General features: G+C 53.9%; 1 non-coding gene across 1 annotated transcript in view; it reads right to left on the bottom strand.

Moving 5' to 3' along the window:
* LOC143242098 (small subunit ribosomal RNA) overlaps positions 1-907 on the bottom strand; it is a 1,805-nt gene extending 898 nt beyond the window's left edge. Inside the window, exon 1 of the ribosomal RNA XR_013022428.1 lies at positions 1-907. This exon is cut by the window's left edge and continues 898 nt beyond it. This is a non-coding gene — a ribosomal RNA (small subunit ribosomal RNA).
* Between the last annotated feature and the right edge of the window lie 14,093 nt (positions 908-15,000).

Genomic DNA, 15,000 nt, shown 5'->3' on the forward strand with positions numbered 1-15,000 from the left:
ACCTCTAGCGTCGCAATACGAATGCCCCGTCTGTCCCTCTTAATCATTACCTCGTGTTCCGAAAACCAACAAAATAGAACCGAGGTCCTATTCCATTATTCCATGCACCATTATTCAGGCGTTTCGCCTGCTTTGAGCACTCTAATTTTTCAAAGTAAACTTGCCGGCCACCCAAGACACTCAATCAAGGGCACCGAGGGAAAACCGGCAGGATGTTTAGGCCAGGAAGTAACCGCCAAAGCGGACCCCCTGTCTAGAACTGAGATCCAACTACGAGCTTTTTAACCGCAACAACTTTAATATACGCTATTGGAGCTGGAATTACCGCGGCTGCTGGCACCAGACTTGCCCTCCAATAGATCCTCGTTAAAGGATTTAGAGTGTACTCATTCCAATTACGGGGCCTCGATAGAGTCCCGTATCGTTATTTTTCGTCACTACCTCCCCGTTCTGGGAGTGGGTAATTTGCGCGCCTGCTGCCTTCCTTGGATGTGGTAGCCGTTTCTCAGGCTCCCTCTCCGGAATCGAACCCTGATTCCCCGTTACCCGTTACGACCATGGTAGGCGCATAACCTACCATCGACAGTTGATAAGGCAGACACTTGAAAGATGCGTCGCCGGTGCTAGACCGTGCGATCAGCCAAAAGTTATCCAGAGTCACCATCATTTGCGGACCGAGGTCCGATTGGTCTTGGTCTAATAAATGCGCTCGTCCCGTGAGGTCGGAGCTTTGTTGCATGTATTAGCTCTAGAATTACCACAGTTATCCAAGTAGGAAAGTACGATCTAAGGAACAACGGCTGGATAATGAGCCATTCGCGGTTTCACCTTATTTCGGCATGTACTTAGACATGCATGGCTTAATCTTTGAGACAAGCATATGACTACTGGCAGGATCAACCAGGTATCTTTTCTCGTTCGGTGCAAGCCACCCGCTCCAACGGCGAGTAGAAACACCACTCTCGAATCGGCAGACGCGTGGCTAGATACACGCCTGCCGTTCTCTGTCTACTTCGTGTCACCAATCACGAGACAGACCTCTTACACACTCTAGAGTACGAGTTCTCCAAAACAACAGTTCCGATAAAACGAAACAAACTAGGGCGTATCAGGAAGAACCGACCTTCGGAGGACAGCTCAACCCACACTAAGCTATATCGAAAATGATGCATATTCCGATGTCTCGGCATGGTTACCCGAAACTCGTCGCATCAGCAGTGGGAACAGAACGTCTTTCGTAACAAAAGACAATCGTTAATCGCTCGGATTAACTCGTACGCGTGCGGTCGAACGCACGTACTGCTTTTATCCCCGCTCGGACCGAGAGGGAAAGGGAAACAGTCACCGTTATTGACGTGCCCCGTGAAAGGGAAGGGCCGCTCGGACCCTTGGTTTGACAAGCTGAAATTCAACGGCTCGTGCAGAGCACGCTGCGGGTCCAGCATCCCTTGTGTCTCTGACTGAGACCGGCTAATCGCTCGGATTAACTCGTAGGCGTGCGGTCGAACGCACGTACTGCTTTTATCCCCGCTCGGACCGAGAGGGATAGGGAAACAGTCACCGTTGTTCACGTGCCCCGTGAAAGGGAAGAGCCGCTCGGACCCTTGGTTTGACATGCTGAAATTCAACGGCTCGTGCAGAGCACGCTGCGGGTCCAGCATCCCGTGTGTCTCTGACTGAGACCGGCTAATCGCTCGGATTAACTCGTAGGCGTGCGGTCGAACGCACGTACTGCTTTTATCCCCGCTCGGACCGAGAGGGAAAGGGAAACAGTCACCGTTGTTCACGTGCCCCGTGAAAGGGAAGAGCCGCTCGGACCCTTGGTTTGACATGCTGAAATTCAACGGCTCGTGCAGAGCACGCTGCGGGTCCAGCATCCCGTGTGTCTCTGACTGAGACCGGCTAATCGCTCGGATTAACTCGTAGCCGTGCGGTCGAACGCACGTACTGCTTTTATCCCCGCTCGGACCGAGAGGGAAAGGGAAACAGTCACCGTAAATAACATGCCCCGTGAAAGGGAAGGGCCGCTCGGACCCTTGGTTTGACAAGCTGAAATTCAACGACTCGTGCAGAGCACGCTGCGGGTCCAGCATCCCGTGTGTCTCTGACTGAGACCGGCTAATCGCTCGGATTAACTCGTAGGCGTGCGGTCGAACGCACGTACTGCTTTTATCCCCGCTCGGACCGAGAGGGAAAGGGAAACAGTCACCGTTGTTCACGTGCCCCGTGAAAGGGAAGAGCCGCTCGGACCCTTGGTTTGACATGCTGAAATTCAACGGCTCGTGCAGAGCACGCTGCGGGTCCAGCATCCCGTGTGTCTCTGACTGAGACCGGCTAATCGCTCGGATTAACTCGTAGGCGTGCGGTCGAACGCACGTACTGCTTTTATCCCCGCTCGGACCGAGAGGGAAAGGGAAACAGTCACCGTTGTTCACGTGCCCCGTGAAAGGGAAGAGCCGCTCGGACCCTTGGTTTGACATGCTGAAATTCAACGGCTCGTGCAGAGCACGCTGCGGGTCCAGCATCCCGTGTGTCTCTGACTGAGACCGGCTAATCGCTCGGATTAACTCGTAGGCGTGCGGTCGAACGCACGTACTGCTTTTATCCCCGCTCGGACCGAGAGGGAAAGGGAAACAGTCACCGTTATTGACGTGCCCCGTGAAAGGGAAGAGCCGCTCGGACCCTTGGTTTGACATGCTGAAATTCAACGGCTCGTGCAGAGCACGCTGCGGGTCCAGCATCCCGTGTGTCTCTGACTGAGACCGGCTAATCGCTCGGATTAACTCGTAGGCGTGCGGTCGAACGCACGTACTGCTTTTATCCCCGCTCGGACCGAGAGGGAAAGGGAAACAGTCACCGTAAATAACATGCCCCGTGAAAGGGAAGGGCCGCTCGGACCCTTGGTTTGACAAGCTGAAATTCAACGACTCGTGCAGAGCACGCTGCGGGTCCAGCATCCCGTGTGTCTCTGACTGAGACCGGCTAATCGCTCGGATTAACTCGTAGGCGTGCGGTCGAACGCACGTACTGCTTTTATCCCCGCTCGGACCGAGAGGGAAAGGGAAACAGTCACCGTTGTTCACGTGCCCCGTGAAAGGGAAGAGCCGCTCGGACCCTTGGTTTGACATGCTGAAATTCAACGGCTCGTGCAGAGCACGCTGCGGGTCCAGCATCCCGTGTGTCTCTGACTGAGACCGGCTAATCGCTCGGATTAACTCGTAGGCGTGCGGTCGAACGCACGTACTGCTTTATCCCCGCTCGGACCGAGAGGGAAAGGGAAACAGTCACCGTAAATAACATGCCCCGTGAAAGGGAAGGGCCGCTCGGACCCTTGGTTTGACAAGCTGAAATTCAACGACTCGTGCAGAGCACGCTGCGGGTCCAGCATCCCGTGTGTCTCTGACTGAGACCGGCTAATCGCTCGGATTAACTCGTAGGCGTGCGGTCGAACGCACGTACTGCTTTTATCCCCGCTCGGACCGAGAGGGAAAGGGAAACAGTCACCGTAAATAACATGCCCCGTGAAAGGGAAGGGCCGCTCGGACCCTTGGTTTGACAAGCTGAAATTCAACGACTCGTGCAGAGCACGCTGCGGGTCCAGCATCCCGTGTGTCTCTGACTGAGACCGGCTAATCGCTCGGATTAACTCGTAGGCGTGCGGTCGAACGCACGTACTGCTTTTATCCCCGCTCGGACCGAGAGGGAAAGGGAAACAGTCACCGTTATTGACTTGCCCCGTGAAAGGGAAGAGCCGCTCGGACCCTTGGTTTGACATGCTGAAATTCAACGACTCGTGCAGAGCACGCTGCGGGTCCAGCATCCCGTGTGTCTCTGACTGAGACCGGCTAATCGCTCGGATTAACACGTAGGGGTGCGGTCGAACGCACGTACTGCTTTTATCCCCGCTCGGACCGAGAGGGAAAGGGAAACAGTCACCGTTATTGACTTGCCCCGTGAAAGGGAAGAGCCGCTCGGACCCTTGGTTTGACATGCTGAAATTCAACGACTCGTGCAGAGCACGCTGCGGGTCCAGCATCCCGTGTGTCTCTGACTGAGACCGGCTAATCGCTCGGATTAACACGTAGGGGTGCGGTCGAACGCACGTACTGCTTTTATCCCCGCTCGGACCGAGAGGGAAAGGGAAACAGTCACCGTTATTGACTTGCCCCGTGAAGGGAAGGGCCGCTCGGACCCTTGGTTTGACAAGCTGAAATTCAACGACTCGTGCAGAGCACGCTGCGGGTCCAGCATCCCGTGTGTCTCTGACTGAGACCGGCTAATCGCTCGGATTAACTCGTAGCCGTGCGGTCGAACGCACGTACTTTTATCCCCGCTCGGACCGAGAGGGAAAGGGAAACAGTCACCGTAAGGAAACAGTCACCGTTATGACATGCCCCGTGAAAGGGAAGGGCCGCTCGGACCCTTGGTTTGACAAGCTGAAATTCAACGACTCGTGCAGAGCACGCTGCGGGTCCAGCATCCCGTGTGTCTCTGACTGAGACCGGCTAATCGCTCGGATTAACTCGTAGGCGTGCGGTCGAACGCACGTACTGCTTTTATCCCCGCTCGGAACGAGAGGAAAGGGAAACAGTCACCGTAAATAACATGCCCCGTGAAAGGGAAGGGCCGCTCGGACCCTTGGTTTGACAAGCTGAAATTCAACGACTCGTGCAGAGCACGCTGCGGGTCCAGCATCCCGTGTGTCTCTGACTGAGACCGGCTAATCGCTCGGATTAACTCGTAGGCGTGCGGTCGAACGCACGTACTGCTTTTATCCCCGCACGGACCGAGAGGGAACGGGAAACAGCTACCCATATATTTTACGACAGTAACCTCTTCCACCGAGGCACGTCAAAAACCACCGTTACAGGTGGTGCCGAATCCACCGAGACGGGTAGAACGACAAACTTACTAGGAAAACGCCGCACAGTGTTCTTAAAACCATCACTTCTCGCAACATTCTTTTCGCTCCAATATATTGTTTCAATCCACCATTACGTTCGTTCATTCAATATCTCTCGGCCTCTTACATTCTTTGTTCGGCCATTTCTTAACACTATCGGCAGTCGTTTTCGCTAGTACTCACCACCTGTGTGGAAACGGGCCGTGACCAGCCCACAGGTCCCGGGCACGCCGGGTTAAAAGGTGAGAGGAGGCTTAACACAATGTTACAATCCTGTCTCAGACAGACTATGCCCCTATATAGAGAAGGAAACTAAATTTAATGCCATCAGAACCCATTAGTACGGCATTTGAAAGTGCGGTAAAGGCAAGGGACCAAGCGGAATAGTTCCGCATCGCTACCCTGAGTTGCGTCAAATTGGTCCTCAGTTTTGAGTGAAAAGTGGTGAAAATGAACGCTGAAAACAACGTTTCTAACTATCAAACTGATTTTGCCATTTCCTCCCACTTTCCAAATTTCACCGAACTCTCCTCACATCCATGCCGTCTTTGGCATCACTCTATACGGGAGAAAATTTCTTAAAGTCGTACTCCCTTTCAGGTCCGTCTCAGACAGACTATGCCCCTATATAGAGAAGGAAACTACATTTAATGCCATCAGAACCCATTAGTACGGCATTTCAAAGTGCGGTAAAGGCGAGAACCTATGCGGGCAAGTTCCGCATCGCAACCCTGAGTTGCGTCAAATTGGTCCTCAGTTTTGAGTGAAAAGTGGTGAAAATGAACGCTGAAAACAACGTTTCTAACTATCAAACTGATTTTGCCATTTCCTCCCACTTTCCAAATTTCACCGAACTCTCCTCACATCCATGCCGTCTTTGGCATCACTCTATACGGGAGAAAATTTCTTAAAGTCGTACTCCCTTTCAGGTCCGTCTCAGACAGACTATGCCCCCTATATAGAGAAGGAAACTACATTTAATGCCATCAGAACCCATTAGTACGGCATTTGAAAGTGCGGTAAACGGCGAGAGCCTATGCGGGCAAGTTCCGCATCGCAACCCTGAGTTGCGTCAAATTGGTCCTCAGTTTTGAGTGAAAAGTGGTGAAAATGAACGCTGAAAACAACGTTTCTAACTATCAAACTGATTTTGCCATTTCCTCCCACTTTCCAAATTTCACCGAACTCGCCTCACATCCATGCCGTCTTTGGCATCACACTATACGGGAGAAAATTTCTTAAAGCCGTCCTCCCTTTGAAGTCCGTCTCAGACAGACTATGCTCCCTATATATAGAAGGAAACTACATTTAATGCCATCAGAACCCATTAGTACGGCTTTTGAAAGTGCGGTAAAAGGCGAGAGCCTATGCGGGCAAGTTCCGCATCGCAACCCTGAGTTGCGTCAAATTGGTCCTCAGTTTTGAGTGAAAAGTGGTGAAAATGAACGCTGAAAAACAACGTTTCTAACTATCAAACTGATTTTGCCATTTCCTCCCACTTTCCAAATTTCACCGAACTCTCCTCACATCCATGCCGTCTTTGGCATCACTCTATACGGGAGAAAATTTCTTAAAGTCGTACTCCCTTTCAGGTCCGTCTCAGACAGACTATGCCCCCTATATAGAGAAGGAAACTACATTTAATGCCATCAGAACCCATTAGTACGGCATTTGAAAGTGCGGTAAACGGCGAGAGCCTATGCGGGCAAGTTCCGCATCGCAACCCTGAGTTGCGTCAAATTGGTCCTCAGTTTTGAGTGAAAAAGTGGTGAAAATGAACGCTGAAAAACAACGTTTCTAACTATCAAACTGATTTTGCCATTTCCTCCCACTTTCCAAATTTCACCGAACTCGCCTCACATCCATGCCGTCTTTGGCATCACTCTATATGGGAGAAAATTTCTTAAAGCCGTCCTCCCTTTGAAGTCCGTCTCAGACAGACTATGCTCCCTATATATAGAAGGAAACTACATTTAATGCCATCAGAACCCATTAGTACGGCTTTTGAAAGTGCGGTAAAAGGCGAGAGCCTATGCGGGCAAGTTCCGCATCGCAACCCTGAGTTGCGTCAAATTGGTCCTCAGTTTTGAGCGAAAAAGGTACACGTAACGTCCTAAAAACTACCGGGTAGTGTCCGCATCGTCCTCCACAACCCCGCCAACGGACGCGTCGCGTGATCGATCGCGAATCTCTCCTAGAGGCAATGAGGCCATTGGGGTTAGTCGGCGGCAACGTTTGAACATGCCGATAACGCTTACGCTACGTCCATCGTCGATTCCAGTCAAGCCTCACCAGTCCCCTATATATATAGAAGGAAACTACATTTAATGCCATCACTACTCAAAAGTACGGCTTTTCTATGTGCGGTAAAAGGCGAGAGCTTATGCGGGAGAGTTCCGCGTGGCTACCCTAAGTGCCGTCGAACTCGTCGTAGCGTGTTCCACCGCCTATCTGTCCGAAGGGCAGAAAGAAACTGCGGGAACTCGGCGGGAGCCGGTAATCGAAATGCCGACGATAACCTCGATAGGCGGCGGGTGCCGGTAGTCGAATCGACAGTCCTGCCGCCAACAGACTGGTGTCATGCCGATAACGCTTACGCCACGTCCATCGTCGATTCCAGTCAAGCCTCACCAGTCCCCTATATATATAGAAGGAAACTACATTTAATGCCATCACTACTCAAAAGTACGGCTTTTCTATGTGCGGTAAAAGGCGAGAGCTTATGCGGGAGAGTTCCGCGTGGCTACCCTAAGTGCCGTCGAACTCGTCGTAGCGTGTTCCACCGCCTATCTGTCCGAAGGGCAGAAAGAAACTGCGGGAACTCGGCGGGAGCCGGTAATCGAAATGCCGACGATAACCTCGGTAGGCGGCGGGTGCCGGTAGTCGAATCGACAGTCCTGCCGCCAACAGCCTGCTGACATGCCGATAACGCTTACGCCACGTCCATCGTCGATTCCAGTCAAGCTCACCAGTCCCCTATATATATAGAAGGAAACTACATTTAATGCCATCACTACTCAAAAGTACGGCTTTTCTATGTGCGGTAAAGGCGAGAGCTTATGCGGGAGAGTTCCGCGTGGGTACCCGAAGTACCGTCGAACTCGTCGTAGCGTGTTCCACGGCCAATCTGTCCGAAGGGCAGAAAGAAACTGCGGGAACTCGGCGGGAGCCGGTAATCGAAATGCCGACGATAACCTCGGTAGGCGGCGGGTGCCGGTAGTCGAATCGACAGTCCTGCCGCCAACAGCCTGCTGACATGCCGATAACGCTTACGCCACGTCCATCGTCGATTCCAGTCAAGCTCACCAGTCCCCTATATATATAGAAGGAAACTACATTTAATGCCATCACTACTCAAAAGTACGGCTTTTCTATGTGCGGTAAAGGCGAGAGCTTATGCGGGAGAGTTCCGCGTGGGTACCCGAAGTACCGTCGAACTCGTCGTAGCGTGTTCCACGGCCAATCTGTCCGAAGGGCAGAAAGAAACTGCGGGAACTCGGCGGGAGCCGGTAATCGAAATGCCGACGATAACCTCGGTAGGCGGCGGGTGCCGGTAGTCGAATCGACAGTCCTGCCGCCAACAGCCTGCTGACATGCCGATAACGCTTACGCCACGTCCATCGTCGATTCCAGTCAAGCCTCACCAGTCCCCTATATATAGAAGGAAACTACATTTAATGCCATCACTACTCAAAAGTACGGCTTTTCTATGTGCGGTAAAGGCGAGAGCTTATGCGGGAGAGTTCCGCGTGGCTACCCTAAGTGCCGTCGAACTCGTCGTAGCGTGTTCCACCGCCTATCTGTCCGAAGGGCAGAAAGAAACTGCGGGAACTCGGCGGGAGCCGGTAATCGAAATGCCGACGATAACCTCGGTAGGCGGCGGGTGCCGGTAGTCGAATCGACAGTCCTGCCGCCAACAGCCTGCTGACATGCCGATAACGCTTACGCCACGTCCATCGTCGATTCCAGTCAAGCCTCACCAGTCCCCTATATATAGAAGGAAACTACATTTAATGCCATCACTACTCAAAAGTACGGCTTTTCTATGTGCGGTAAAGGCGAGAGCTTATGCGGGAGAGTTCCGCGTGGCTACCCTAAGTGCCGTCGAACTCGTCGTAGCGTGTTCCACCGCCTATCTGTCCGAAGGGCAGAAAGAAACTGCGGGAACTCGGCGGGAGCCGGTAATCGAAATGCCGACGATAACCTCGGTAGGCGGCGGGTGCCGGTAGTCGAATCGACAGTCCTGCCGCCAACAGACTGGTGTCATGCCGATAACGCTTACGCCACGTCCATCGTCGATTCCAGTCAAGCCTCACCAGTCCCCTATATATATAGAAGGAAACTACATTTAATGCCATCACTACTCAAAAGTACGGCTTTTCTATGTGCGGTAAAAGGCGAGAGCTTATGCGGGAGAGTTCCGCGTGGGTACCCTAAGTGCCGTCGAACTCGTCGTAGCGTGTTCCACGGCCAATCTGTCCGAAGGGCAGAAAGAAACTGCGGGAACTCGGCGGGAGCCGGTAATCGAAATGCCGACGATAACCTCGGTAGGCGGCGGGTGCCGGTAGTCGAATCGACAGTCCTGCCGCCAACAGCCTGCTGACATGCCGATAACGCTTACGCCACGTCCATCGTCGATTCCAGTCAAGCTCACCAGTCCCCTATATATATAGAAGGAAACTACATTTAATGCCATCACTACTCAAAAGTACGGCTTTTCTATGTGCGGTAAAGGCGAGAGCTTATGCGGGAGAGTTCCGCGTGGGTACCCGAAGTACCGTCGAACTCGTCGTAGCGTGTTCCACGGCCAATCTGTCCGAAGGGCAGAAAGAAACTGCGGGAACTCGGCGGGAGCCGGTAATCGAAATGCCGACGATAACCTCGGTAGGCGGCGGGTGCCGGTAGTCGAATCGACAGTCCTGCCGCCAACAGCCTGCTGACATGCCGATAACGCTTACGCCACGTCCATCGTCGATTCCAGTCAAGCCTCACCAGTCCCCTATATATAGAAGGAAACTACATTTAATGCCATCACTACTCAAAAGTACGGCTTTTCTATGTGCGGTAAAGGCGAGAGCTTATGCGGGAGAGTTCCGCGTGGCTACCCTAAGTGCCGTCGAACTCGTCGTAGCGTGTTCCACCGCCTATCTGTCCGAAGGGCAGAAAGAAACTGCGGGAACTCGGCGGGAGCCGGTAATCGAAATGCCGACGATAACCTCGGTAGGCGGCGGGTGCCGGTAGTCGAATCGACAGTCCTGCCGCCAACAGACTGCTGTCATGCCGATAACGCTTACGCCACGTCCATCGTCGATTCCAGTCAAGCCTCACCAGTCCCCTATATATAGAAGGAAACTACATTTAATGCCATCACTACTCAAAAGTACGGCTTTTCTATGTGCGGTAAAGGCGAGAGCTTATGCGGGAGAGTTCCGCGTGGCTACCCTAAGTGCCGTCGAACTCGTCGTAGCGTGTTCCACCGCCTATCTGTCCGAAGGGCAGAAAGAAACTGCGGGAACTCGGCGGGAGCCGGTAATCGAAATGCCGACGATAACCTCGGTAGGCGGCGGGTGCCGGTAGTCGAATCGACAGTCCTGCCGCCAACAGCCTGCTGACATGCCGATAACGCTTACGCCACGTCCATCGTCGATTCCAGTCAAGCCTCACCAGTCCCCTATATATAGAAGGAAACTACATTTAATGCCATCACTACTCAAAAGTACGGCTTTTCTATGTGCGGTAAAGGCGAGAGCTTATGCGGGAGAGTTCCGCGTGGGTACCCGAAGTACCGTCGAACTCGTCGTAGCGTGTTCCACCGCCTATCTGTCCGAAGGGCAGAAAGAAACTGCGGGAACTCGGCGGGAGCAGGTAATCGAAATGCCGACGATAACCTCGGTAGGCGGCGGGTGCCGGTAGTCGAATCGCCAGTCCTGCCGCCAACAGCCTGCTGACATGCCGATAACGCTTACGCCACGTCCATCGTCGATTCCAGTCAATCCTCACCAGTCCCCTATATATATAGAAGGAAACTACATTTAATGCCATCACTACTCAAAAGTACGGCTTTTCTATGTGCGGTAAAGGCGAGAGCTTATGCGGGAGAGTTCCGCGTGGCTACCCTAAGTACCGTCGAACTCGTCGTAGCGTGTTCCACGGCCAATCTGTCCGAAGGGCAGAAAGAAACTGCGGGAACTCGGCGGGAGCCGGTAATCGAAATGCCGACGATAACCTCGGTAGGCGGCGGGTGCCGGTAGTCGAATCGACAGTCCTGCCGCCAACAGCCTGCTGACATGCCGATAACGCTTACGCCACGTCCATCGTCGATTCCAGTCAAGCTCACCAGTCCCCTATATATAGAAGGAAACTACATTTAATGCCATCACTACTCAAAAGTACGGCTTTTCTATGTGCGGTAAAAGGCGAGAGCTTATGCGGGAGAGTTCCGCGTGGGTACCCGAAGTACCGTCGAACTCGTCGTAGCGTGTTCCACGGCCAATCTGTCCGAAGGGCAGAAAGAAACTGCGGGAACTCGGCGGGAGCCGGTAATCGAAATGCCGACGATAACCTCGGTAGGCGGCGGGTGCCGGTAGTCGAATCGACAGTCCTGCCGCCAACAGCCTGCTGACATGCCGATAACGCTTACGCTACGTCCATCGTCGATTCCAGTCAAGCCTCACCAGTCCCCTATATATAGAAGGAAACTACATTTAATGCCATCACTACTCAAAAGTACGGCTTTTCTATGTGCGGTAAAGGCGAAAGCTTATGCGGGAGAGTTCCGCGTGGCTACCCTCTGTTCGGTGACATGCCGATAACGCTTACGCTACGTCCATCGTCGATGACAGTCAAGCCTCACCAGTCCCCTATATATATAGAAGGAAACTACATTTAATGCCATCACTACTCAATAGTACGGCCTTTCTATGTGCGGTAAAGGCGAGAGCTTATGCGGGAGAGTTCCGCGTGGCTACCCTAAGTACCGTCGAACTCGTCGTAGCGTGTTCCACCGGGTATCTGTCCGAAGGGCACAAAGAAACTGCGGGCACTCGGCGGGAGCAGGTGATCGAAATACCGGCGATATCCTCTAGGGACGACGAATCGAAGGAACCGCCGCCAACCTTTTGGGCACTTTTCGCAACGGCTGAGCCTAGACGTACGTCCCGTTGGAGAAAGCTGCTGTTTGACCACGCACGCGCGAAACAGCCCGAGAAAATGGATTCCCCCGTCGGTAGGCGGCGGGCGCGGGTGTTTAAATTTCCCAATCGCTGGCACATGCTCTGAGACTCTGTTCGACTTGTACCGAGGCCAATGCGTGTACTCGGCGGGAGCAGGTGATCGAAATGCCGTCCACATCCTCTAGGGACGACGAATCGAAGGACCCGCCGCCAACCTTTCGGGCACTTTTTGCAACGGCTGCGTCTAGACGTCCGACCCGTTGGAGCAAGCTGCTGTTCGACCACGCACGCGCGATAGAGGCCGAGAAAATGGGTTCCCCCGTCGGTAGGCGGCGGGCGCGGGTGTTTAAATTTCCCGCTCGCTGGCACATGCTCTGAGACTCTGTTCGACTTGTACCGAGGCCAATGCGTGTACTCGGCGGGAGCAGGTGTTCGAAATGCCGACCGTATCCTCTAGGGACGACGAATCGAAGGTCCCGCCGCCAACCTTTCGGGCACTTTTCGCAACGGCTGCGTCTAGACGTCCGACCCGTTGGAGCAAGCGGCTGTTAGACCACGCACGCGCGAAACAGACCGAGAAAATCGGTTCCCCCGTCGGTAGGCGGCGGGCGCGGGTGTTTAAATTTCCCAATCGCTGGCACATGCTCTGAGACTCTGTTCGACTTGTACCGAGGCCAATGCGTGTACTCGGCGGGAGCAGGTGTTCGAAATGCCGACCGTATCCTCTAGGGACGACGAATCGAAGGTCCCGCCGCCAACCTTTCGGGCACTTTTCGCAACGGCTGCGTCTAGACGTCCGACCCGTTGGAGCAAGCTGCTGTTGGACCACGCACGCGCGAAACAGACCGAGAAAATCGGTTCCCCGTCGGTAGGCGGCGGGCGCGGTGTTTAAATTTCCCAATCGCTGGCACATGCTCTGAGACTCTGTTCGACTTGTACCGAGGCCAATGCGTGTACTCGGCGGGAGCAGGTGTTCGAAATGCCGACCGTATCCTCTAGGGACGACGAATCGAAGGACCCGCCGCCAACCTTTCGGGCACTTTTGCAACGGCTGCGTCTAGACGTCCGACCCGTTGGAGCAAGCTGCTGTTCGACCACGCACGCGCGAAACAGGCCGAGAAAATCGGTTCCCCCGTCGGTAGGCGGCGGGCGCGGGTGTTTAAATTTCCCAATCGCTGGCACATGCTCTGAGACTCTGTTCGACTTGTACCGAGGCCAATGCGTGTACTCGGCGGGAGCAGGTGTTCGAAATGCCGACCGTATCCTCTAGGGACAACGAATCGAAGGACCCGCCGCCAACCTTTCGGGCACTTTTCGCAACGGCTGCGTCTAGACGTCCGACCCGTTGGAGCAAGCTGCTGTTGGACCACGCACGCGCGAAACAGACCGAGAAAATCGGTTCCCCCGTCGGTAGGCGGCGGGCGCGGGTGTTTAAATTTCCCAATCGCTGTCACATGCTCTGAGACTCTGTTCGACTTGTACCGAGGCCAATGCGTGTACTCGGCGGGAGCAGGTGTTCGAATTGCCGACCGTATCCTCTAGGGACGACGAATCGAAGGACCCGCCGCCAACCTTTCGGGCACTTTTCGCAACGGCTGCGTCTAGACGTCCGACCCGTTGGAGCAAGCTGCTGTTGGACCACGCACGCGCGAAACAGACCGAGAAAATCGGTTCCCCCGTCGGTAGGCGGCGGGCGCGGGTGTTTAAATTTCCCAATCGCTGGCACATGCTCTGAGACTCTGTTCGACTTGTACCGAGGCCAATGCGTGTACTCGGCGGGAGCAGGTGATCGAAATGCCGTCCACATCCTCTAGGGACGACGAATCGAAGGACCCGCCGCCAACCTTTCGGGCACTTTTTGCAACGGCTGCGTCTAGACGTCCGACCCGTTGGAGCAAGCTGCTGTTCGACCACGCACGCGCGAAAGAGGCCGAGAAAATGGGTTCCCCCGTCGGTAGGCGGCGGGTGCGGGTGTTTAAATTTCCCGCTCGCTGGCACATGCTCTGAGACTCTGTTCGACTTGTACCGAGGCCAATGCGTGTACTCGGCGGGAGCAGGTGTTCGAAATGCCGACCGTATCCTCTAGGGACGACGAATCGAAGGTCCCGCCGCCAACCTTTCGGGCACTTTTCGCAACGGCTGCGTCTAGACGTCCGACCCGTTGGAGCAAGCGGCTGTTAGAACACGCACGCGCGAAACAGACCGAGAAAATCGGTTCCCCCGTCGGTAGGCGGCGGGCGCGGGTGTTTAAATTTCCCAATCGCTGGCACATGCTCTGAGACTCTGTTCGACTTGTACCGAGGCCAATGCGTGTACTCGGCGGGAGCAGGTGTTCGAAATGCCGACCGTATCCTCTAGGGACGAAGAATCGAAGGTCCCGCCGCCAACCTTTCGGGCACTTTTCGCAACGGCTGCGTCTAGACGTCCGACCCGTTGGAGCAAGCTGCTGTTGGACCACGCACGCGCGAAACAGATCGAGAAAATCGGTTCCCCCGTCGGTAGGCGGCGGGCGCGGGTGTTTAAATTTCCCAATCGCTGGCACATGCTCTGAGACTCTGTTCGACTTGTACCGAGGCCAATGCGTGTACTCGGCGGGAGCAGGTGTTCGAAATGCCGACCGTATCCTCTAGGGACGACGAATCGAAGGTCCCGCCGCCAACCTTTCGTGCACTTTTCGCAACGGCTGCGCCTAGACGTACGACCCGTGTCATGGGTTTCATTTATAAAGCAAAACTGTGAAGAAACAGGACACGAACATTAAAATATAAGTATCGTTTGTATGGATAACACTGATCTGGAATTAGCACTTAAAGAAACCATCCACATTAAACAACTTTAATCTACACCGAATATCATGTAGTCTTCATTCAAATAGCACATTTTAAAATATTTACAGCATGTTTTATTGTCAGTAATTTACTTTCC

Source organism: Tachypleus tridentatus, unplaced genomic scaffold (assembly GCF_004210375.1).
Source record: "Tachypleus tridentatus isolate NWPU-2018 unplaced genomic scaffold, ASM421037v1 Hic_cluster_1, whole genome shotgun sequence".
In the NCBI taxonomy this organism is placed as follows: domain Eukaryota; kingdom Metazoa; phylum Arthropoda; class Merostomata; order Xiphosura; family Limulidae; genus Tachypleus; species Tachypleus tridentatus.